The sequence below is a fragment of the Podarcis cretensis genome (assembly GCF_951804945.1).
Source record: "Podarcis cretensis genome assembly, chromosome: 2".
NCBI lineage: Eukaryota > Metazoa > Chordata > Lepidosauria > Squamata > Lacertidae > Podarcis > Podarcis cretensis.
Window position 1 is genome coordinate 110,608,322 of NC_137171.1, and position 22,825 is coordinate 110,631,146.

The 22,825-nt window shown below is 46.8% G+C and overlaps 1 protein-coding gene and 1 long non-coding RNA gene across 4 annotated transcripts in view; one reads left to right on the forward strand and one right to left on the reverse strand.

The window, feature by feature from the left end:
- Positions 1 to 22,825, forward strand: part of PPP1R18 (protein phosphatase 1 regulatory subunit 18) — a 44,802-nt gene that overhangs the window by 16,000 nt on the left and 5,977 nt on the right. The gene's annotated exons all lie outside the window — the stretch shown is intronic.
- LOC307209107 overlaps positions 1 to 22,825 on the reverse strand; it is a 37,394-nt gene that overhangs the window by 7,150 nt on the left and 7,419 nt on the right. Inside the window, exon 2 of one of the 3 annotated variants that reach the window (XR_013835313.1) lies at positions 9,288 to 9,821. The exons of the other annotated variants lie outside the window; for them this stretch is intronic. This is a non-coding gene — a long non-coding RNA (uncharacterized lncRNA). Of the gene's footprint in view, positions 1 to 9,287; positions 9,822 to 22,825 lie in introns of those variants that run through there. 3 annotated transcript variants of the gene reach the window in all.

Consider the following 22,825-nt stretch of genomic DNA (forward strand, 5'->3'; position numbering starts at 1 on the left):
TGGCAGAAGGTCCAGGGAGGCATCATGGAAGATTAAATACAGAGGGGAGCAGGAGTGGGAGCAGCGGACCAGGGCTCCTCCTGGCAGAAGCCACCCGCTGTGTTTTTCCAAAGGAAGTCATTAAAAATATACTGAAGTCAGTGTTTATGAAATTGCCACAGTTACCATGGAAGGCCTCTTTTAACTCCTCACTTCTTTGCGGCAGAGGCCTTTAAGAAACCTCCCACCCAAGGCCTGCTGCTTTTTGGCACATGCTCAACCCATCCCCTCTGCAGTTGCCTCAGGCCATCACTGAGAAACATTCCTGGCATTGCGTTGAACTTGATTCCACTGGTTTCAGCTCAGCGCTTCCTAAAGGATGCTTGTGCTAAGGAAGCACTGGAGGAGTTATTGGGAGTGGCACCGCTGAGAGTCCAGAGCGATATGCAGGGATGTCTGTTGCTGGGATTGTGGAGACAGAACAATAACATCCAAGACCAGGGCTCAAAGTGAGGAGGAATTAAAGAACCTTTTATTGAGGGTGAAAGAGGAGAGTGCAAAATATGGTCTGAAGCTCAACATCAAAAAAACGAAGATCATGGCTACTGGTCCCATCACCTCCTGGCAAATAGAAGGGGAAGAAATGGAGGCAGTGAGAGATTTTACTTTCTTGGGCTCCATGATCACTGCAGATGGTGACAGCAGCCACGAAATTAAAAGACGCCTGCTTCTTGGGAGAAGGGCAATGACAGGCCTAGACAGCATCTTGAGAAGTAGAGACATCACCTTGCCAACAAAGGTCCGTATAGTTAAAGCTATGGTTTTCCCAGTAGTGATGTATGGAAGTGAGAGCTGGACCATAAAGAAGGCTGATCGCCGAAGAATTGATGCTTTTGAATTATGGTGCTGGAGGAGACTCTTGAGAGTCCCATGGACTGCAAGAAGATCAAACCTCTCCATTCTGAAGGAAATCAGCCCTGAGTGCTCACTGGAAGGACAGATTGTGAAGCTGAGGCTCCAGTACTTTGGCCACCTCATGAGAAGAGAAGACTCCCTGGAGAAGACCCTGATGTTGGGAAAGATGGAGGGCACAAGGAGAAGGGGGCGACAGAGGACGAGATGGTTGGATAGTGTTTTCGAGGTTACCAGCATGAGTCTGACCAAGCTGCGGGGGGCAGTGGAGGACAGGAGTGCCTGGCGTTCTCTGGTCCATGGGGTCACGAAGAGTCGGACACGACTAAACGACTAAACAACAAGACCAGGGCCAGCTCTATGATTAAGTAGAGTGGGACAGCTGCCTCGGGCAGCTTATTTGGAGTGTCTCAAAGGGGCAGCAAACTGTGAATTTATTATTGTTGGATTTTCACTGCCAGGGAGTGTTGGTGCTTGTGGGATTCTCCTCTTCAAATGCCAAAGGCTGGAGAACCGTAGATACTTACTTGGGAGGTATGTCCCAGTGAACTCAGCTGGGCTTGCTTCCGAGTAAATAGGAATAGGATGGGACTGAAATTAACTTGGGCATTATGCGCCTTGACTTGTGTGGTTTCGGGTGACACCATTTTGCCGTTCTGTTCTTTATGTGGCAAAATTCGACAGGCTGAGTTGCATTACCCTTGATTCTCCACCATGAGGGAGGGGGGGATGTTTATTTTCTCTCCCCCCCCCTTTAGTATAGTCTTAATAATTTTGTGTGCTTTTTGTTGCAAACCACTCGGTGGGCTCTTGATGAAGGGCGATATATAAATCTAATAAATACTGTATATAATACCGTAATTCTGGTTTGTGACAGCTTGGGTTCTGCCATTTTGTCTACTTCACTTTTAGAGCCATAGTTGCTGCTATAGATCTGAGTTGCCAGCTTTTGTCACGGCCTTGCTCCTGTGTCATTGAGAGCAGCGTAACACATCGATGTTATGCAAGTGACACTTTCCCAGGGATTCTCCCCCACACCCACTGCAGCTGTGCAGCATAATTCTGAGCATGTTTGCTCAGAATTACTCACAGGTAAGTGTGCATAGGACTGTGGCCAGCACAACTGTACTGGACCAGATGAAGGGATGGGGAACCCATGGCCCTCCAGAAGTTGATGGGGATAAATGGGAGTTACTGCCCAACATCTGAAAGGCCGCAGCTTCCCCATCCAGCATCCTCTTCCCTGAAGTAGCCAATACTATTTCCCTCAAGGAAGTGCACAAACAGGGAATGAATGCAACAGCTCTCCCATGGTGTTGCCCCCGCCAGCCAGCCACTGGAATCCAGTGGGCATGCAGGCTCTAAACAAAGAGGCTCCATTTAGACAACTTGGCTAATAGGCTGCTGATAGAGTTATTCTTCCCCACCCCTCGGAATGTGTCTAATCCCCTTTTAAAGCCATCTAAGCCTGAGGCCATCACCATACAGTCCGACAGCGAATTCCATAGATTAACTGTGCATTGCATGCGGCGGCTGGGGGCACGTGGGGGGGGGGAATCCTTTCTTTTGCCTGGCAGTAGACTGTGGGAATATTATGGGAGTTAGGGACAAAATGTCCTCTCTATTTGACTTTCTCTGCAACAGAGCTGGGGGAGCCATGGCCCTCTATAATCTAGAGCAGGCATAGGCAAACTCGGACCCTCCAGATGTTTTGAGACTACAATTCCCATCATCCGTGACCACTGGTCCTGTTAGCTAGGGATGATGGGAATTGTAGTCTCAAAGCATCTGGAGGGCCGAGTTTGCCTATGCCTGTTCTAGAGGCTCTTGGGCTTCAACTCCCCATCAGGCCCAGCCACCCTGGCCAGTGATCAGGGGTGCATGGGAGGGCCACAGCTTCCTCACCCCCTGCGCTACACTCTGCATATTTTTTTAATAAAGCTCTGTCACGTAGAGCATGAGACGTTTAATCTCAGGGGCTCATGTTGGGCAAAAAAAATTCCTGTATTGCAAGGGTTGGACTAGATTCTATGTCCCCACCCTACAGTTGGATTCTCCGCCCTAAACTAAAAAGCCCCCAGTGCATCAACTTTTCCTTGATCGTTCATCCAATTCCTTGGATCGTTTTGATGGTTCTTTTCTTCTCTTCATTAATAAATGTGTTTTATTTATTTTGCATCCGATGATAGACAACAATAAAGAGGACAACAATGAGTAGTATCAGACCCTAAACCTTCTGAACATGTGGCGGTTCTGTGTTAACAGATAATTCTTAATTTGCAGAGGGCTTTGCAATAATTACTTGTGGTTTTCCTCAGGACATCTCTTTAGAGCAGCCTTTCTCAAACTGTGGGTCCCCAGATGTTTTGAACTACAACTCCCATCACCCCTAGCTAGCAAGGCCAGAGCTCAGGGATGATGGGAGTTGTAGTCCAACAACATCTGGGAACCCACAGGTTGAGAACCGCTGCTTTAGAGGTAAAAAGGTAAAGGGACCCCTGACCATTAGGTTCAGTCGTGGCCGACTCTGAGCTTGCGGCGCTCATCTCGCTTTATTGGCCGAGGGAGCCGGCATACAGCTTCCGGGTCGTGTGGCCAGCATGACTAAGCCGCTTCTGGCGAACCAGAGCACACGGAAACGCCGTTTACCTTCCTGCCGGAGCAGTACCTATTTATCTACTTGCACTTTGACATTCTTTCAAACTGCTAGGTTGGCAGGAGCAGGGACCGAGCAACGGGAGCTCACCCTGTTGCGGGGATTCAAACCGCCAACCTTCTGATCAGCAAGTCCTAGGCTCTGTGGTTTAACCCACAGCACCACCCGCGTCCCTGCTTTAGAGGTAGGTCACTGTTATTCCCCAATTAGGCGATGGGAGAAGCAAGGCTGAGGAACAGCACTTAGAGTCTACGGCAGAGCACAAAGTCTTGTAGAAGGGTCAGAGTCCAGTTTTCAGTCTGTTTGTGACAGTGTTGTCTCTCCAGATGCATTTGTCCCTCTCAACGTCTCTTGTTTTTCTTGGTTCTCTCCTATAACTACCTGGAGATGTCAGGGAACGAATCTGGGACATAAAGCTTGCAGAGCAGAAGCCCTTTGCCAGTTAGGCCAGAGTTTTGACTTGTTCCACGGCAGATGAGGCAGAGGAGTGAGAAGCAAAGGAGTCAAGAGAGAAAACTGAGGTGGGAGGAGCTACAGCAGCATCATTTGGCAACCCTTTTGCAGGATGGCATTACATTCACTAGTACAGTGGTACCTCGGGTTAAGAACTTAATTCGTTTTGGAGGTCCGTTCTTAACCTGAAACTGTTCTTAACCTGAGGTACCACTTTAGCTAATGGGGCCTCCTGCTGCTGCCGTGCCACTGGAGCACAATTTCTGTTCATCCTGAAGCAAAGTTCTTAACCCGAGGTACTATTTCTGGGTTAGCGGAGTCTGTAACCTGAAGCGTCTGTAACCCAAGGTACCACTGTATCGTAGTGTCTGGGTGACCCTTAGGGTCATCCAATCCACCCCCCTGCGATGCAGGAATCTTATGTTAAGCACAGAGCCTTATGTTTACATCTGGCTGGTTGCTCCTTTCCAGACGTACCGTCTTGCAGCCCATTGCATATAACCAAATGTGGTAAGGGCTGCTGTTTCTAGAGCTTGACTGGCTGTGGTTTCCGGCTTCCGTCATTCCCTTTGATGCCCTCTAGAAATAAATTTCTGGTAAAGATTGCCCAACTTCACCTTCTGGGTAGCCACCACTCTTGCTGCTGTTTTGGCAGATTGCCTTATCTCGTCACAGAGCCTGCTAGGGCTGAGCATGCACAATTGCGCAAAGCATGATGAAGAAAAATGAAAACGGCTACAATTTTTTGAGGGAGAGGGAAAGAGAACTGCACAATTGCACATTCCGGGTCGGGTTGCACCCATTTGTTTCCTGTGTTATTTCTCCTTGTGACAAATTGCCGAAACTGAATCGTCGAATCGCACAATTGTTTCTGAACCACTGTACATGGACAAGTTTGACATGCCTCAAAGTTAAGATTTCAGGATTACAGGTTCATGGAGGATGGGTCTCTCAGCTGCTATAAGTCGTACAAACTAAGCCTCCATGTTCAGAGTACCTCTGAATAATAATCAATCATAAGCACACACAGGCCTGGTTCTCACATAATACTAAACCATGGTTTATTAAACTAGTTTATTAAACCATGGCTTAGCGCTATGTGAAAACCAGCACAGCATCTTACCTATGGTTTATTAACTATAGCAAAAGGTTGCTCATTAACCAAGGTTTGTAGTTGGTTTATAAACCTTACTTAATGTTAACCATAGCTTAGCATTATATGCAAATCCAGACCTTAACTATGGTTAGCCCCAAAGCTGAGAGTGAAGAGCAGTTCTTCCTGGCATGTGTGTCCTTTAGTGGGGGGAAAGGGGGAGGAATGTAAGAAACCAAAGTTTAAATGATTGTCTCCCAGATGCCTGTTTTACCTATGGTTTGCTGTTACATGCAAACCGTGCCACAGACACATTTAATTATTGAGAATAAAACACCCATCAGCAAAAATCCACCCCATAAAAGGACAAAACCGAGGGTCAGTTAAACAGGGCTTTACATATACTAGAATAACACCATTTACACCTGGCACCTAAATGCGGTAAGGAAGGAAGCCGCCTACTACATACTCAGGGGTGAGGAATTCCCAAAGGGGACGCCACTACCAAGAAATCCCACTTTTCCAGCTGCTGTACCTCAACCAGCAATAGGATACAGCCTCATCCAGGAAGTCAGTGCTTAATGAGGCTTGAAATGCCTGCATGGAGGCTTAGAAAAAAGCTAGAAAATAGTTACAGCAGGGATGGGGAGCCGGTGGTCCTCCAGACGTTGTTGCGCTACAGCTCCCATCATCCCTGACCGTCATCCATGCTGCCTGGGGCTGATGGGAGATGGAGTCCAACCATATCTGGAGAGCAACAGGTTCCCCATCCCAGGGTTGCAATATCTCAGTTTCTCATTCTGGAATCATAACAAGCTGGTGAGGTGGGCCTGTTCTGAGAGATAGTGGCTTGCTCAAAGCCCACTCATAGCAGACCCACGGCATCTTCTCACCATCTATTTCTTCACTGTTTGAAGTCACTTCCGCCTCGCCAACCCCAGCCTGCATCACAGTTCTTCCGAAAACAGGAAGCAGTGAATGTGTGGGGCGGAAGCCAGAGGCGGCAAGAGGCCTTTGCCGTGCACCGAGTGCACCCTGGCTAGCTCCACTCAGGAAGTGGGTTGTTGCACTTACTAAAGATGGAAAGCAGGCAGGCACGGGGAGGAGGCTGGAGGCTACGAACAGGCCGGAGGTTTGTCTGGTTCCTGGCTATGCTCAGTGAATTCTGAACAGAATGTAGGATCGGGTGTAAAACCCAGGCTCCCTTCCTCTTAAAAACATGTTTCTGTCCTTTGTTTCTCTGGGAGGGGAAATAATCCAGGCAGCATATCTGTGCCAAAAGCTTCCTTGTTCAAGAAATGCAGCTGCAACTTCTCCGCCCTGGCTACTAATTTTAACTTCTTCTCACGGTTTCCGGTCACAGTCGTTCACGTGCACTAGAGCTGCTTTTGCTTCTGAGTGTGCTTTTGGAACCCCCACCAGGGCAGAGAGTTGTGGTTTGGGGTGGGGGTGTCAAGAGTTAGCTGCGATAACCTGTGTGCTGTGTTGTGTTGTAAAAGCGATTAAAACCAGCCGTAGTTAGAAAGAAAACACATGTAAGATGTCTGGTACAGACCTGCCTAAACTAGCGCTGCCATATGTCTGGATATTCTCAAACATTACCAGGATTTCCAGAAGGTGGGTGGTTTTTATTTCTTGAAACAGAATTGTTTTAAGTAGGTGCCAAAAGCAGTACGGTGACGGCACCTGCCTGGTGTCAGTAGGCAGTCAGTTCCAAAGTTTGTGTGCTGCCACACTAAAATACTGATTTCTTGCAAGTATTATGTTGCACCTCTTCAGTGCCAGTTCCACAGCTCAAAGTGCTTGATAAGGCATATATGAAGCAAGGCGATCCTGTAAAATCTTACGGTTGTGGGTTTGAGCCCCGTATTGGGCAAAAGATTCCCCGCATTGCAGGAGGTTGGACAAGATTATCCTTGAGGGTCCCTTCCAACTATGATTCAATAGTAGCACCTTGAACTTGGCCCAGTAGCAAATCGGCAACCAGGGCAGATCTCTGAGCAGTGGAGGCAGATGCTGATGGGCTCTCACACCTGACAGCAACTGTTCTGCAGCGTTCTGCGCTAACTAAAACTTTCTGATGAAGTGCAAGGGAAGCTCCACATGGAGTGCCTTGCAGTAATACAATCTCGAAGTCACCAGCGTCTGAACTGCTTTCACGCTTTTCATGAAAGTCACGAATATGTACAATGGGGGGGGGGGGGCAAAGGGTGTTTAAGGAGATAACAGAAATCACTGGGTTAAAGCTGACGGAAAGTCCAGAGGTAGCATTGTTATCAAAATTTACGATGGGGTAGAATGTTCGCGGGCTATGAAGGACTTGCTCACAAATTTATTGACAGCTGCACGAATTATGATAGCTAGGAAGTGGAAGGGGCAAGCAGAATATAAAATGGAAGAATGGTATAAAGAGGTGTGGGATATAGCCAATAATGATAAATTAACATGTGCCATTAATGTAAGATGGGGAATATGCAGGAGAAATGATTTTGAGGAGATATAGGGGGTTGTTTGCAGAAATTGTACTGTTAAAACGGAAATGGGTCAAACCATCGCTAGAGGTGTTTGAATTTTAGAATCATAGAATCATAGAGTTGGAAGAGACCACAAGGGCCATCGAGTCCAACCCCCTGCCAAGCAGGAAACACCATCAGAGCACTCCTGACATATGGTTGTCAAGCCTCTGCTTAAAGACCTCCAAAGAAGGAGACTCCACCACACTCCTTGGCAGCAAATTCCACTGTCAAACAGCTCTTACTGTCAGGAAGTTCTTCCTAATGTTTAGGTGGAATCTTCTTTCTTGTAGTTTGGAACCATTGCTCCGTGTCCGCTTCTCTGGAGCAGCAGAAAACAACGTTTCTCCCTCCTCTATGTGACATCCTTTTATATATTTGAACATGGCTATCATATCACCCCTTAACCTCCTCTTCTCCAGGCTAAACATGCCCAGCTCCCTTAGCCGTTCTTCATAAGGCATCGTTTCCAGGCCTTTGACCATTTTGGTTGCCCTCCTCTGGACACGTTCCAGTTTCTCAGTGTCCTTCTTGAACTGTGGTGCCCAAAACTGGACACAGTACTCCAGGTGAGGTCTGACCAGAGCAGAATACAGTGGCACTATTACTTCCCTTGATCTAGATGCTATACTCCTATTGATGCAGCCCAGAATTGCATTGGCTTTTTTAGCTGCCGCGTCACACTGTTGGCTCATGTCAAGTTTGTGGTCAACCAAGACTCCTAGATCCTTTTCACATGTACTGCTCTCAAGCCAGGTGTCACCCATCTTGTATTTGTGCCTCTCATTTTTTTTTGCCCAAGTGCAATACTTTACATTTCTCCCTGTTAAAATTCATCTTGTTTGTTTTGGCCCAGTTCTCTAATCTGTCAAGGTTGTTTTGAAGTGTGATCCTGTCCTCTGGGGTGTTAGCCACCCCTCCCAGTTTGGTGTCATCTGCAAATTTGATCAGGATGCCCTTGAGCCCATCATCCAAGTCGTTGATAAAGATGTTGAATAAGACCGGGCCCAAGACAGAACCCTGTGGCACCCCACTAGTCACTCTTCTCCAGGATGAAGAGGAACCATTGATGAGCACCCTTTGGGTTTGGTCAGTCAGCCAGTTACAAATCCACTGAGTGGTAGCATAGTCAAGACCGCATTTTACCAGCTTCTTTACAAGAATATCATGGGGCACCTTGTCAAATGCCTTGCTGAAATCAAGGTAGGCTACATCCACTGCGTTCCCTTCATCTACCAGGCTTGTAATTCTGTCAAAAAACGAGATCAGGTTGGATATTTACAATGGAATGGTCTCCGTGGTGGGGTGCACATTTTTATTCTTATTCGTTTATGATTATTACTTTGTCAAAATAAAAAAGAAAAAAATTAAAAAGGAAAGAAATAAATTCAGGAAAAAGGAAAAAAGAAAAGTCACAAATGTGCTTCCTCCCCCTCTTTCACCCTCGCAAGGTAGGTTTGGCCAAGAGGTTGTCACCGGCTAATCTGTGGCCCTTCAGACATTGGATTCCAACTCCCATCAGCTCAGAGAGATTCCTGCCTGAAGAGCTGATGAGCTCTGCAGACCAAATGTTCTGACTTGGTATAAGGCAGCAGTCACAGGGTGTTTGTTGCATGCAGTTTTGGTTCAAATCATTAACAGTTCAGATTGCAGGTGATTCTCTTATTTTAAAGCACTTCCTCCAGAACCGCAGAGGTCTTTGTTGTAGGCCACTTTGCTTCTGCTTGCAGCAGTCTTATCGGGTGGGATAAATGTGGGTTAATCTGCAGGGAATTAATGTGGGTTAGAGATAAGAAGATCCTGTCTCGGCAGGGTAGAGGGCAGGATTAGAGCCAGTAAATCCCAAATGGTACACCACAGCACGCTGGTGTCCCAGAAGAGAACTGCTATGAGAAATAAACTAATGACATAATTAAAAGTTCCTGTGAGCCCAGAGGATTTACCAGTAAAGGAGGTAGCCTGTTGTATCTCTTTGTGTTACATAGTTCTCTGCCCTGTGTGGGAGGCAGGAAATTATTTCCAGCACTGGGTGCCAGCGTCACTCCTAATTAGTTGACATCCGTCCGTTTTAGGAGACAATGGAGTGCACCTTGCAGGGTGAGATCAAGCTGTTGAGCAGTTGCAGCGCCCGCTGTGGCTGTAGATGCGGGAGAGACGTGTTTTGTTGCAGCTGGGGCAGATGAAGACGGCCAGTTGTGCTGCTGCAGATGCACTCCTAATAAAGCAACAAAAGAACCACTCATTCTTAGAGGAGGCTGCCTGTTCATCTCTACATGAGTCATGGAGCGGGGTTGCAGGGTCTGGAGTAGAGATTGCCCTTTCCTTACCACCTTCTTGGTACGAGAGTATTTTCCTGTTTTAATCCAGAGCAGGTGGCTGGAGGGCAAGGTGGGGTTGTGGAGAAGAAATGTGACTCATCTACCAGTCTGGAAGTGTTTCTGCTCGTACTTGTGCCTAAGATAACCTTTCATATGAGATTGTAATAAAGCAAAACCCGGTAGTAGGGTTGCATGCTCTGCGCATCTTGAGGGGAAATATATATATATAGGATTTGATATCCCGCTTTATCACTACCCGAAGGAGTCTCCAAGCGGCTAACATTCTCCTTTCCCTTCCTCCCCCACAACAAACACTCTGTGAGGTGAGTGGGACTGAGAGACTTCAGAGAAGTGTGACTGGCCCAAGGTCACCCAGCAGCTGCATGTGGAGAAGCGGAGACGCGAACCTGGTTCACCAGATTACGAGTCCACCACTCTTAACCACTACACCACACTGGCTCTGATGGTTCCTTTTAACCTGCTGATTCCTGTACATACGAGGGTTCCACACTTGTAAAATGAGTTTGCTACCCATTTCTTGTATATAAGAGTTTGTAGAATGGGCCCTCCACCCCACACAATAATATTCATGTGTTGTAGCTGCCTATCCTTTCTTCCCCAGCTAATAGCAGCTTTTAGGGATGGGGAATTAAGATCAGAACAAGGACTAGAGGAGTAGATGTTGAGCAACTGCTCTGCAGGCAGAAGGACTCAGCTTCTAGCATCTCCAGGCCGGACTGGGCGAGAACCTACTCTGAAATCTTGGAAAGCCCCTGCCAGCCAGTGTAAGACAGTACTGAACTAGATGAACCAATGATCTGACTAAGTAGAAGGCAGCTTCCTACGTTCAGGCCTCTCCCATAGGCAAATTCCCCGATCTTCAAAGCCGCCGTACGGAGGTGGCAATTAAAAAAAAGAAGCCCAACAGTAATTGCAAGATATCCTAATCTTAGATCTCCCGCGTCACTTCCAGACTGGCAAGAAGTATCCTGGCTCACCAGTCGAGACAACCTGCTTTGCATGCAGACAATATCAGATTCATTCCCTGGTATCTCCAGTTAAATGGCTCCGGCAGCAGGTGACAGGAGAGACATTTAATCAAGACCTTGGAGAGCTGCTGCCAGTCTGAGCAGACAGTATTGAGTTAAAGGAACCAATAGTTTGACCCCAATATAAGGCGACTTCCCGTGTTTGGTCCTCAGCGAAGGTGCAAGAAAAATATCTCCTTTCCTGCTCTGCTTCCTGTTGTGAAATTTACCCTCTCTCTGACGGCATCATTACAAAGCACAACTGGGTTTATTTAATAATTTTTTAAGGGGGGTGTCATCAGAGCAGCAGCACACAAGGTTGAATTCTTCCTTCCCCTTGCGATTAAAAGCTCCTATAGGTGTGAATGGGGGGGGGCTGATTTTCCTCAAGATTGCAGCTGGGGAAGGGCAGATTATACCTCCTCGTACATTGCCATCTCTGTAAAAAATTGGTGCACACCCCTTACCTTTTGTTAGATAAACAAAACAAAAACTGCTACAGTGGTACCTCAGGTTACATACGCTTCAGGTTACAGACTCCACTAACCCAGAAATAGTGCTTCAGGTTAAGAACTTTGCTTCAGGATGAGAACAGAAATCGTGCTCCGGCGGTGCGGCGGCAGCAGGAGGCCCCATTAGCTAAAGTGGTGCTTCAGGTTAAGAACGGACCTCCAGAACGAATTAAGTACTTAACCTGAGGTACCACTTTACTTGTTGTTTTTTTAATTGATGTCTCTCATATCAAGTGTAGTTTGGCTCTGAGGAGGACAGTCTCAGTACTCTGGGGGGAAGAAGAAAGAGCAGGCCTTGTTCGTGTACTGCTGCAAACTGCTCTTTAAAGAGAAGTCCATTTTCCTTACTTGACTTACTTCTGGTGTACAGGAGTTGCAGAGCATTCAGGACTTAAATGGGTACTTGTTAAAGCAGACGTGGATGTGGCCGAGATCAGAGTCTGGGTTAGTTAAGCTTTAAATGCCCGTTAACCGCTCTGCTGTAGTTGACCGTTAACCGCTCTTGCTGTAGTTGGAGTGGATTTTCGTTCCCCTCATGCTTGCAGTGAAGTGGGTGCTCATTGGGCGGGACTGAAACAGCCGCCATTTCTCAATCTATTTATAAGCCAAAGAGACATTTCTTTCCCAGCCTGCATTGATTGGTGCAGAGAACAAGGTTGTAGTCTTGTGTATGTTAGTCTTGTGGTGGGTTTAAACCAGAGAGGCCTGCCTTCAAATGTTGGTCGTTGTGAAGATAAAGGATGGCATGTGAGGCACTCTAAGCTGCTCAGGAAAAGGGTGCGAAAGATATCTATGGAGTGCAATCTGTTTTTTTACTTCCCTACTCCAGAAAGCATCACATCCTCAAAGGCAAGCCGACTTAGACCCCAACTGCACTGTATACGTAAAGCAGTATCATACCACTTTTAAAAGTCATGGCTCCGCCCGCCCCGCCCCGCCCCACCCCCCAAATCCTGGCAATTGTGGTTTAACAGTGCTGGCTGTTAGGAGACACCCCCCCCCAAAAAAAGAGCTAAAGTTCTGAAAGTTCCTGGGAAGAGGGATTGGTTGTTAAATCACTCTGGGAATTGTAGCTTTGAGAGGGAAATGGTGTCGGCTAACTACTCTCAGCATCTTTAACCAGCAACAAGGTTCTTTGGGGAAGCCATGACGGTTTAAAGCTGCATGATACTGCTTTAAGTGTAGTTCAGGTGAGCCCATGGGCAGAGATGGGGATTTATAGCTAAGGCTGTAGGCAGAAATGTGTTTGTTGCAGGCACCCGACTGCTTCCGCACAGCATTTCCTGTTTAAAAGGAGCCACCTAAGAGCTCCTGCCTGGGTGAAGCTAAATCATGCCGGACAACAAAGGTGGCACTAAAATGGAACTGCAGATCAAAATGTTCACCCCCGCCTATGCTGCTGGACGCTGTTAAGAATATCCTGGCTAGAGAGGTAGAGCTACAACATGACTTGCCTGCTTTTCAGACTGGACATGTTGCCCCACTCCTCCTCACCCCAAATTGAATCCCCTTTTCTCTGACAGCCCCTTTACGCCTACAATGGTCAGGGCTCCAGGAGAGATAAAAGCTCCGATGCAATACATCCCATCGGCGAGGGATGCGCAGCTTGCAGCCCATGTGAAACTCTAGCTCCCATCAGCCCCAGACAGCATGGCCAATGGCCAGGGGTTAATATGCAGAAGGATATTAAGTTTGTAAATTGAGATAAAGAGAAATGAAACAGGAAAAAAATAATTGGCATGGCAGTGAATATCCATTCCAAATAGAAATATGATGCTTAGAAGCACCCCACTCCAGAAAAAAAAACCCACAGGCTAAACACTTAAGACATACCTCAGAACAAACACAGATTAAAGAGCAGGCAGCATCCCTCACCCAAACCCCTCTTTAAACAGTGGGAGGGACAGGGGGCCTGAGCAGGCAACAATAGAGGTGTCTGAGAGTGCTGTTAGGGCTGCCATATGTCTAGGTTTTCCTTGACACATGGGAATTGGGTTGCAGAAATGGTGTCCAGGTGGATTTTTGCTGAATTGGCAAAATGTCTGGGAAAACCTGGACATATGGGGAGGGGGGGGATGTTCCCCCCAAAAGCTCAGCAGCTTTGACCCCCCCAATGGCAATCCTAGCCTATGGGTGTCATGATGGAGGACCTCAGATCTAAAGAACCATAGCATTGTAGCTATCATGCCCATCTCTCTAGTAACAATCCTGTAAATGGGGCAGATTAGGGTTCAATCAATGAATGACTTGATGTTCAAAAGCTGCAGGAAGTAAAGCAAACCGCAATCTCATCCCTTTGGGACTGGGATCCAACTGCATACCTGAGTCTTCTAGTGCCAGTGGGTTGCTCTCCAGATGTTGGACTACAGTTCCCATCAGGCTTGACCATTGGCTGTGCTGACCAGAGCTGATTGGAGATACAGTTAAACAACATCTGGAGAGTGCCATATTGGCAGCCCCTGTTCTAGTGTGCAGTAGCAGGAGAGGCAAGTCAGCCAAAAGGGAAAAAAGGTGCCTTCTTCGTTCTTAGGCAGAGGTTGGATGCCATCTGACATAGATGCTTTAGCTGAGATTCCTGCTTTGCAGGGGGTTGGACTAGATGACCCTTGGGTCCCTTCCAACTCGATGATTCTTGAAACCCTCTTCCATCCAATCCCTATAGATATAAACAGCACTCCAAGGCTCATGTTGCAGGCTGGCTGGAGCCCTGAACAAGAGCACTCCTGGTGGTTGGGGAATTGCAGCAACATTTTTGGGTTGGTGTTTTAGCTCCTTTATGTTTGAACTGGCCTGCTAAATTAAACCCACCACCCATTCATTCATTCCTTCATTCCATCACACCTTTCATGCTGCCTGGAGGTCTGCTTTGTGATGATGCTGGTTTTGTAACTCCATCATTTGTTTTCAGTTTTGTTTTATTATGCTTGTGAGCCACTCTGAGAGTCCTGTGCAAGACTGAGAGGCAACATATATGCTGCCACTCTGCCAGGAAGTACCTGAGACAGCACAAAACCTTTAAAAAACGCAAGGCCGCCTCAAAAGCCCCGAAACTCACTAAAAGCTGGCATTAAATTCAAAGCAACAGCAAAAAAATTCACCACGAAACTGTGATAGCGCCCCAGCGGTAAAAGCCACAGTCTGTTTAATTACTCATCAGTACATAGTGACTAAAACAAAAAGGGTTTTTTAAAAAAAATAAATAAAAGCAATAAAATCAGTCACAACAAAACCTAAGCACACCACAAGAACAGTAAAATAATGAGTCCAAAGAACGTTTATGATTATAAGCATATTACTGTCTTGTGCTGACTGCCAGGAAAAGCTTTGTAAAACATCAAAAGACATCAGTCGCCAGCAAAATGCTGTTACTACGGGGGGGGGGGCAAATGGGTTCCCCTTGGGAAAGAGTTCTGCAGCATGGGTGCCACGATAGAGACAGCCCCTCCCTCCCCTTTTTATTTATTTTCTGAGCCATCAGTGGGACTTCAAGCACAGACTTTTCTCCTAGATCTTGGTTAGCAGGACGGAACGTACGGGAGAAGACAAGTCAAATGAAGTATTTGTTTATTGTTACTTAATCCTACCTTTCCTCACAGTGGTTCTCAACCTGTGGGTCCCCAGATGTTGTTGGACTACAACTCCCATCCCCCCCCTCCCACTTTGATTTTCGGGCACCTTATTTGTCTACCTTAACCATTCCAAAACTCAGACGGGCCTTTACACTGGCCAGACTAAATATGTTACCCTCAGCTGTTCTTGAAGGTAGATATCAAAAAATTTCATTCGAGAACCGGCTCTGCCCCTGTGGAGCTGGCTACGTAGAGACTGTGTCACACGTTCTCTTGTCTTGCTCCCTATATAAAGATCTCAGGGACGAGACCATCACGCCGCTCCTATCTGCCATCCCGGGCCGCTCTTGTGAAGCCAAATTGTTCTCACTCCTAGCCGACCAGAACAGCTCGACAACAGAGAAGGTTGCCAAATTTATCGAGAGAGCAATGAGACTGAGAGCTGCTATCTGAATGATATTAGTGTCGTCACCCGGATTCCTCGCCTAGGATCTTATTATTATTATTATTATCTTTACGTTTTATTATTATTATTTTATTACCTCTGCCAAGTTTTAAGTACTGAGATTATTAATTTATCTGCATCTGGTTATTATTATCTTTCTCCCTGTCCTAACCATCCCTCTGAGGTTATATTTATATTTACAGTGGTGCCTCGCAAGACGAAAAGAATCCGTTCCGCGAGTCTCTTCGTCTAGCGGTTTTTTCGTCTTGTGAAGCAAGCCCATTGACGGCTTAGTGGTTTAGCGGCTTTTAGCGGCTTTTAGTGGCTTATCAGCTTAGCGGATAAGCAGCTTAGCGGCTTAGAAAAAGGGGGGGAGGGGAAAAAACCGCAGGAACTCGCAAGACATTTTCATCTTGCGAAGCAAGCCCATAGGAAATTCGTTTTGCGAAGCACCTCCAAAACGGAAAACTCTTTCGTCTAGCGAGTTTTCCGTCTTGCGAGGCATTCGTCTTGCGGGGCACCACTGTATAATCTTTCAATTTGGCTGGTCTATTCACTTAACCGACCTGGAACAATCTACCAGAGAAAAGGCCGCCGCCCATGGGACAGAGGGTCATGGATGAATGATAATCCATAATAATCGTAATGTATTTTTGTTGGTGTTTGTCCTTTGATGCTATGGCCTGTCGGCTACGCAAATAAAGTCTATATCTATCTATCAACTCCCATCATCCCCGAGCTCTGGCCTTGCTAGCTAGGGGTGATGGGAGTTGTAGTTCAACTGCTGCTGATAACGTGTAGTTGCTGCTGATAACGTGTGTAGTTCAACAACATCTGGGATGCCCTCCAAATGTTGTTACACTACAATGCCCATCAGCCCCAGCCAGGGTGGTCAGTACTGGGGATGATGGGAGTTGGAGTTCAGCATCTGGAGCTCTGCTCTAATGGCTATGCCACGCAGGTGTAGGTTCTCTGTAAAGACAGACTCCTATTGATACGATGGGCGACCTGTGGCTCTTCAGGTATTGTTGGACTCTGACTCCCATGAGGCCCAGCTAGCATAGCGAGGAGTGATGAGAGCGACCATCCAACGGCACTTGGAGAGCCACAAAGTTCCCCATCTCTACTTTAAAGCTCAGCACCGAAATCTTAGCAAGGACCCAGCAGACCCGAGAATAGTCTTGTTTTGCTCCCAGCGCAAAAGCAATCTAAGTGCCGAATTCTGCGCTATCCTGGATAATTTTCAAGGCTTGCTCCTTGTAGATCCTGTTGCCAAGGCAACAGATGACAGTGTTCAGATCCTTATCAGAGAGGAAGGGGTTCCCTAGCAATTGATGAAACAGAGCTCTCCCTCACCATGCAAAGCAGATTCAACAAGCGCTCGCAGCTGTAAGCTTGCAGTAGAGAAAACAACCTAGGATTGACGTGCCAGCAACACTCGCGTCTAAGCATCTAGTGAACTTTCCTGCATTATCCCTCATCTGTGCCACAGCACCATCCACACATATATTCAAGGCCGTTTGAGTGACAGCTGGCCATCAGTTAAGATAACCAATACGTAGATCATAGAATCTGAGGGGACCCCGGGGGTCATCTAGTCCAACCCCCTGCAGTGCAGGAACAACCATCAATATAACTTAATACTTCTCAGGGGTATGGGGCACTGTGCAGGGTTTCAGAGACCTAAAAAGACAGTTCCCTGACGTCGGAAGAGATTACAACCCAAGGGAATAATTAACGTGGTGGAGTGAGAAACAGTAACAAGGGGGAAATGCGAGCAAGCCCATGCAACTTAAATAGCCTTAAACATGGCTCCGGTTTGGGACAAAGATTAAGAGGTTTAGCCAAAAGCAGACATAATTACAAAGGGAAAAGGAAACTGGGGGACCTGAAAGGAAAAACAAACAAATGTTGCAGTGTGAAGTGCTTCTATTCAGAGTTCCAGTCCTTTTCTGTCCCCACCCCCGGTTTTTTAAATTTTTCCCCCTCCCTGAAAGACAGAAAGCGTTCTGCAGACACTGAGCAGCTGTTTTAGGATCTCCCTCCTCTTTTTTATTTCCATTTCCCCTCTAAAAGATTTGTGGGCTTCCAGCAAACCTTTCAGAGTTTCCTCAAACCAGCTGTGGGTGGTGCAGTTTTGACTACAGAAGGATCAGCGCTCAGATAATTGGTGTGTTTAGGGATGGTTAGGTGAGAACTCAGAAGCCAGTTTCCATGGGTGTAGCCGGGGGGCAGCTGCCCCCCCCATCAAGTAAAACAATTGTTGTTGTTGTTGTTGTTGTGTCGTTTAGTCGTGTCCGACTCTTCGTGACCCCATGGACCAGAGCACGCCAGTCACTCCTGTCTTCCACTGCCTCCCGCAGTTTGGTCAAACTCATGCTGGTAGCTTCGAGAACACTGTCCAACCATCTCGTCCTCTGTCGTCCCCTTCTCCTTGTGCCCTCAATCTTTCCCAAAATCAGGGTCTTTTCCAAGGAGTCTTCTTTTCTCATGAGGTGGCCAAAGTATTGGAGCCTCAGCTTCACGATCTGTCCTTCCAGTGAGCACTCAGGGCTGATTTCCTTCAGAATGGAGAGGTTTGATCTTCTTGCAGTCCATGGGACTCTCAAGAGTCTCCTCCAGCACCATAATTCAAAAGCATCCATTTTTCGGCGATCAGCTTTCTGTAAAACAGTAGAAATACTTAACTCACTGACCAATCATGTCAGTTCTGCCCCCCTCAAACAAAAATCCTGGCTACGCCCATGCCAGTTTCTTGTTCTTTCCCCTGTACTGTTTCACATCTGACCCTTGCGATCGGTGGACATCCCCTTCCTTGGCCGTCTCATTGCCCTTCCCTCTTCTGTCTTGAATTTTGCATTTCCTCCCTCCTCACAGCAGCTGCTGGGGCCCCACCCATCCTCCTTGAGGAATGCATCCGTTCTGAGTCACCCACTCCGCCAAAACAGCTCTGGGTGGGCAGGAGACAGAAGCCCAGGACCCCTGCAGCTGCTGCTATACCACCACCAAGTCTAGAGAGAACCCTCTCAGGACTTTCCTCTTCTTTTCCTTTGCTGCTGATAACGTGTGTGGGAAAAGAAAGAAAATCCAGAAAGCAGCTTCTGGGTCTCCTCCTGGGAGGAGAGCCGGGAATATTTATTCTTGTATGAAAGAGCGAGGGGGTGAACGTCAATGGCACAAATTCCAGAGCTATGTTACATCTGTTCCTGGGGGGGGGGGACCAGCAGCACAACTGGGGTGCCTTGAAGCCTAACAAATGCTAGCGTGGCAGATGCGATTGTGAGCCAGAGTCCACTCAGTCAGGTCACAGAAAAAGGTCAACAACTTGATCAAATCTGGCCCTCTTTGAAAAAAGTTTGGATACCACTGGCCTATGGGGCTCAAACCCATGGCCCTTACATTAAGAGTCTCATGCTCTATCGACTGAGCTATTCCTCTCATATACAGTGGTACCTCACAAGACGAATGCCTTGAAAGACGAAAAACTCGCAAAATGAAAGAGTTTTTCGTTTTTTGAGTTGCTTCACAAGACGGATTTCCCTATGGGCTTGCTTCAGAAGACGGAAACGTCTTGCAAGTTTGTTTCCTTTGTCTTGCAAGTTTGTTTCCTTTTTCTTAAAACCGTGCATTCACTTCAAGGAGCAACTCATAGCACGCGGTGTGGTAGACTTTTTGGAGGTTTTTGAAGACTTTGGTGATTTTTGAAGCTTTTCCAAAGTCCGTGCTTCGCAAGACGAAAAAACTCGCGGAACGAATTAATTTCGTCTTGCGAGGCACCACTGTACCACTACAGTGATCCTTGGTTGTCAGATGCCTTGGTACTCAAACAACATGGATCCCAAACACTACAAACCCGGAAGTGTTCCGGTTTGCGAACTTTTTTTGGAAGTCGAATGTGCTCCGTTTTGAGTGTTAGGCTTTTGAGTGTTATGCTTCCGATTTGAGTGCTACACTTCTGTTTGGAGTGCCACACTTCCGTTTGGAGTGTTACGCTGAGATCTGCCTGTTTTTGCTATTTATTTTGCGTTTTTGTTTTTACGGCTGTTTTTTGTTTTGTTTTTGTGACTGTGTGGAACAGTCCCTTCAGCTAATGATTGATGGATTGTATGACTGCAGTATATTGTTTATTGCTTTCATTTTATGGCTCAATGTTGTTGAATAGTAAAATAGTATGGCTCAAGTTGTTGAATAGTAAAATTAATGTTAAGTTACTGTTTTAGAGGTTGCTTTTAAGAAGTGTGGAATGGATTCATCCATTTTGCATTACTTTCTATGGGAAAGCACGCCTTGGTTTTGGAACGCTTTGGTTTTGGAACAGACTTCAAGAACGGATTAAGTTTAGGAACCAAGGTACCATTGTATATTCCTATTGTGGTGCAGCAGCTAGTTAGATCCCTCAGCCATGAAATTCTGGAAATTCTGCTGGAAATTATTTTCGCAAATCGCCTGTGTCCACGGGTAGCCCCAAATCAGACTGGCTGTAGTAAAAGTGGGAGGGAAATTAGCCTTTCTCCCCACTCCCTAGTCTATTTTGGCCCTCATTGAGTAGCCTAGGTAATCCCATCTCATCACGATTTTGAGATAAGGTGCAATGGCTGCTTTCTTTGTGTTGGTGGTGGGAAAATGCACTCTGCACATGTTCTGTGGCATTCTAGTATTACTTTGTGTGCTGTAGTCTAGAAGCTGAAAATAGGTTTTGAGGTTAAGCCATATATCATCATAGTTCTCAAAGGATAGCTTCTACATAACCAGGGGGGGGGGGATAACCAAACGAAATAGACTGATCTTCTTCTGTGCTCTTATCATCATCTTGGAAGCTTTCCAAGCAAGGATTAGCATGATCACCTGGTAATATTTGACAACATGTTGTTAAAAGCAAAGTGAAGCCAGTTTTTAAAAGGTGAACTTTTGCTCCTACTGATACTCTCCCCCCCTTTTGCTTAAGACCCTTCCCATGTTAAAAACAAAACAAAATCCAAGTACATCAAATTGCAAATATCAGAATACCGTACCAGAATTCATGCCACCTCATTCTGCTGCATTCTTCTGTGTGTGTTGAGTATCCAGCTGTTTTTGTACTACATTTCCAATCATCCCTGACCACTGGTTCTGCTAGCTAAGGACAATGGAAGTTGTAGTCCAAAAACAGCTGGAGACCCAAGTTTGGGAAATCCTGGTGTAGGCCAACACCCCACCCCCATTTCTGAAGGTGTGACTCTTCCTTGCTCAGACCCATAACTAGAACTGGCAAGTTTTTCTTTTTTAACTGCTTCCTGTGACTGGAACAGCAGCTTGAATTTATTCAGCAAGTGACAATGTTTGCCGCTGGACTGTGGAAATGTTTCCCCTGTTCCTTTCTGTTGTGAAGGCACAAGCCATTTCCAGCACACCCTCCCCATGCCATTCGGCAAGGCTTTTCTCTTCCCTGTTCAGTCTACAAACAAATCTTCTCTTCCCTGGGTCATTAATAGACTTCAGTTAATTGAGATTAGCTTGGATTAATTCCCATGGGAACACTTGGGAAGGAGATCAAAGACCCCCTAGGTCGCTAAACATAGGGGGCCTGGGAAGGAGCACGTTGAGGGCATCAGTGGCCTGAACCAACAATCTGGAAACTGGGTCCTTAAAACTGCAATGGGGTGGGCTTCTAAGGGTCTCATCCCTGCCTGCCAGAACCAGCAGGACTTTATGACAAAATCAAAAACAAAGTCTGGGCTTCCGTGGTCCATTCTGAGCTCAGCTTTGTAAAGTTACAGTTAATCATTTACAGAGGACGTTTAAAGCTCTGTAAGTTAAGCAGTTTACAATCCCTATCGTGTCCTTTCTCACACCATCCCTCTGAAGTACATGATTCCCCCTCCTTGTACAGCAAACAAATTGTGCAAGGCAGTGCCTTAAGTCATGGCTTCCTGTGTTGCCTGAGAGTCTATCTTTAGGTCACTCTGGGTCTTCCTTGTTCCAGGTAGCAGCAGCAATGAGGTCATGTCATTCAGGGCTGCAGAACCATTGGCCCTCCAGATGTTGCTGGACTACAACTCCCATCACCCCTGACCATTGGCTGTGCTGGCTGGGGCTGATGGGAATTGGTTTCAACAACATCTGGGGAGGGGTAGCTATCCCCCAGCCTTGATGTGATGGGTTGCAGCATCAATTTACAAAAATAAAAATGAGGAATGAACTGTGACCACCATTTTCCTGGTGACCTTATTTTCCCCTGCCATAGCATTTTTTTGCTTTGCAGCTATGTGGCTTATGGAAATTCCACAGGTGCGGAGTGTGATTGTTTTCCTGCTCTGCTAGCAGCCTTCCCAGAAGTGTGAGAAACAGGATGCTGGACTCGGTGCAAGGCACTTAGGTTTTTATAGCAAGGAAATTGATTAATAGGGCTAAACATAATCTGTTGAATTTTGGCCTGCCACAAGTTACTGAGTTTTAAGCCTGTCTAGAAGCCACATTTCCTGACCTTTGAAAGCCGGGTCTCTTGGCCCAGGTGTCTCCGCGGAAGTCGAGAGCCTTTCTTTCTTCAGACGTCCTCCGTAGGTTTGCTAGATGCATGCAGGGATGAAGCGCTGGGGTGGGGAAGGTTGGGGTGCTTGATCAATTCCATTTGTCCATTGCTGGGGGACATGAGACCCTCCAGATGTTGTGGGCTAAAACTCCGATCAACCTCAGCCAGCCTGGCCAGTCAAAGAAGATGGGAGTTTTAGTTTAAAAAATCTGGAGGACGCCCCCATGGGCTAGCCTTCTACAGTATTACAGGCAACCTGGGCAAATTGGGATTGCACCACTGTCTTTCTGTGCCAAATGTTTGGTAACGAGAGTAGCTGGCTGAGATAACTGCCAACCTACCAATGGGTTAGGCAAATTTATGGAGGTTAAAGTGGGCAATGGCTTCTAGTCAAGATGGCTACTTGCAGGATTCGAGGCAAGCTGAGAGTGCTTTTACGTTCACATCCTCCGGGGGGGGGGGTGTTTCCAGTAGGCATCTGGTTGGCCCCTTGGGAGGAAAACACTGAATTGGATGTATTTATTGATTTAAAAATCTTTTAAGAGACTTTTTTGTCTATAAATCTCAGAGAAGCACCCAATAGCCACAAGACGGTGAAGACCGATAAATAACAGTTTAAACATTGAAAATGGCCATAGAATTTCAGCAACAGCAGCTGCCGGATCCAAACAATATCAACAGCCAGGAAATGTCAGGGTAGGCAGAAAGGTCTGCGAAAACACCCCATGCTCAGTGCTCGCCTGGTCTCCGTGGGGATCCTGCTCCTTTGGTCTGATCCAGCAAAGCTCTTCTTACGATCAACTGCTCCTCCTGAGGCCCAATGTCCACTACTGAGAGCC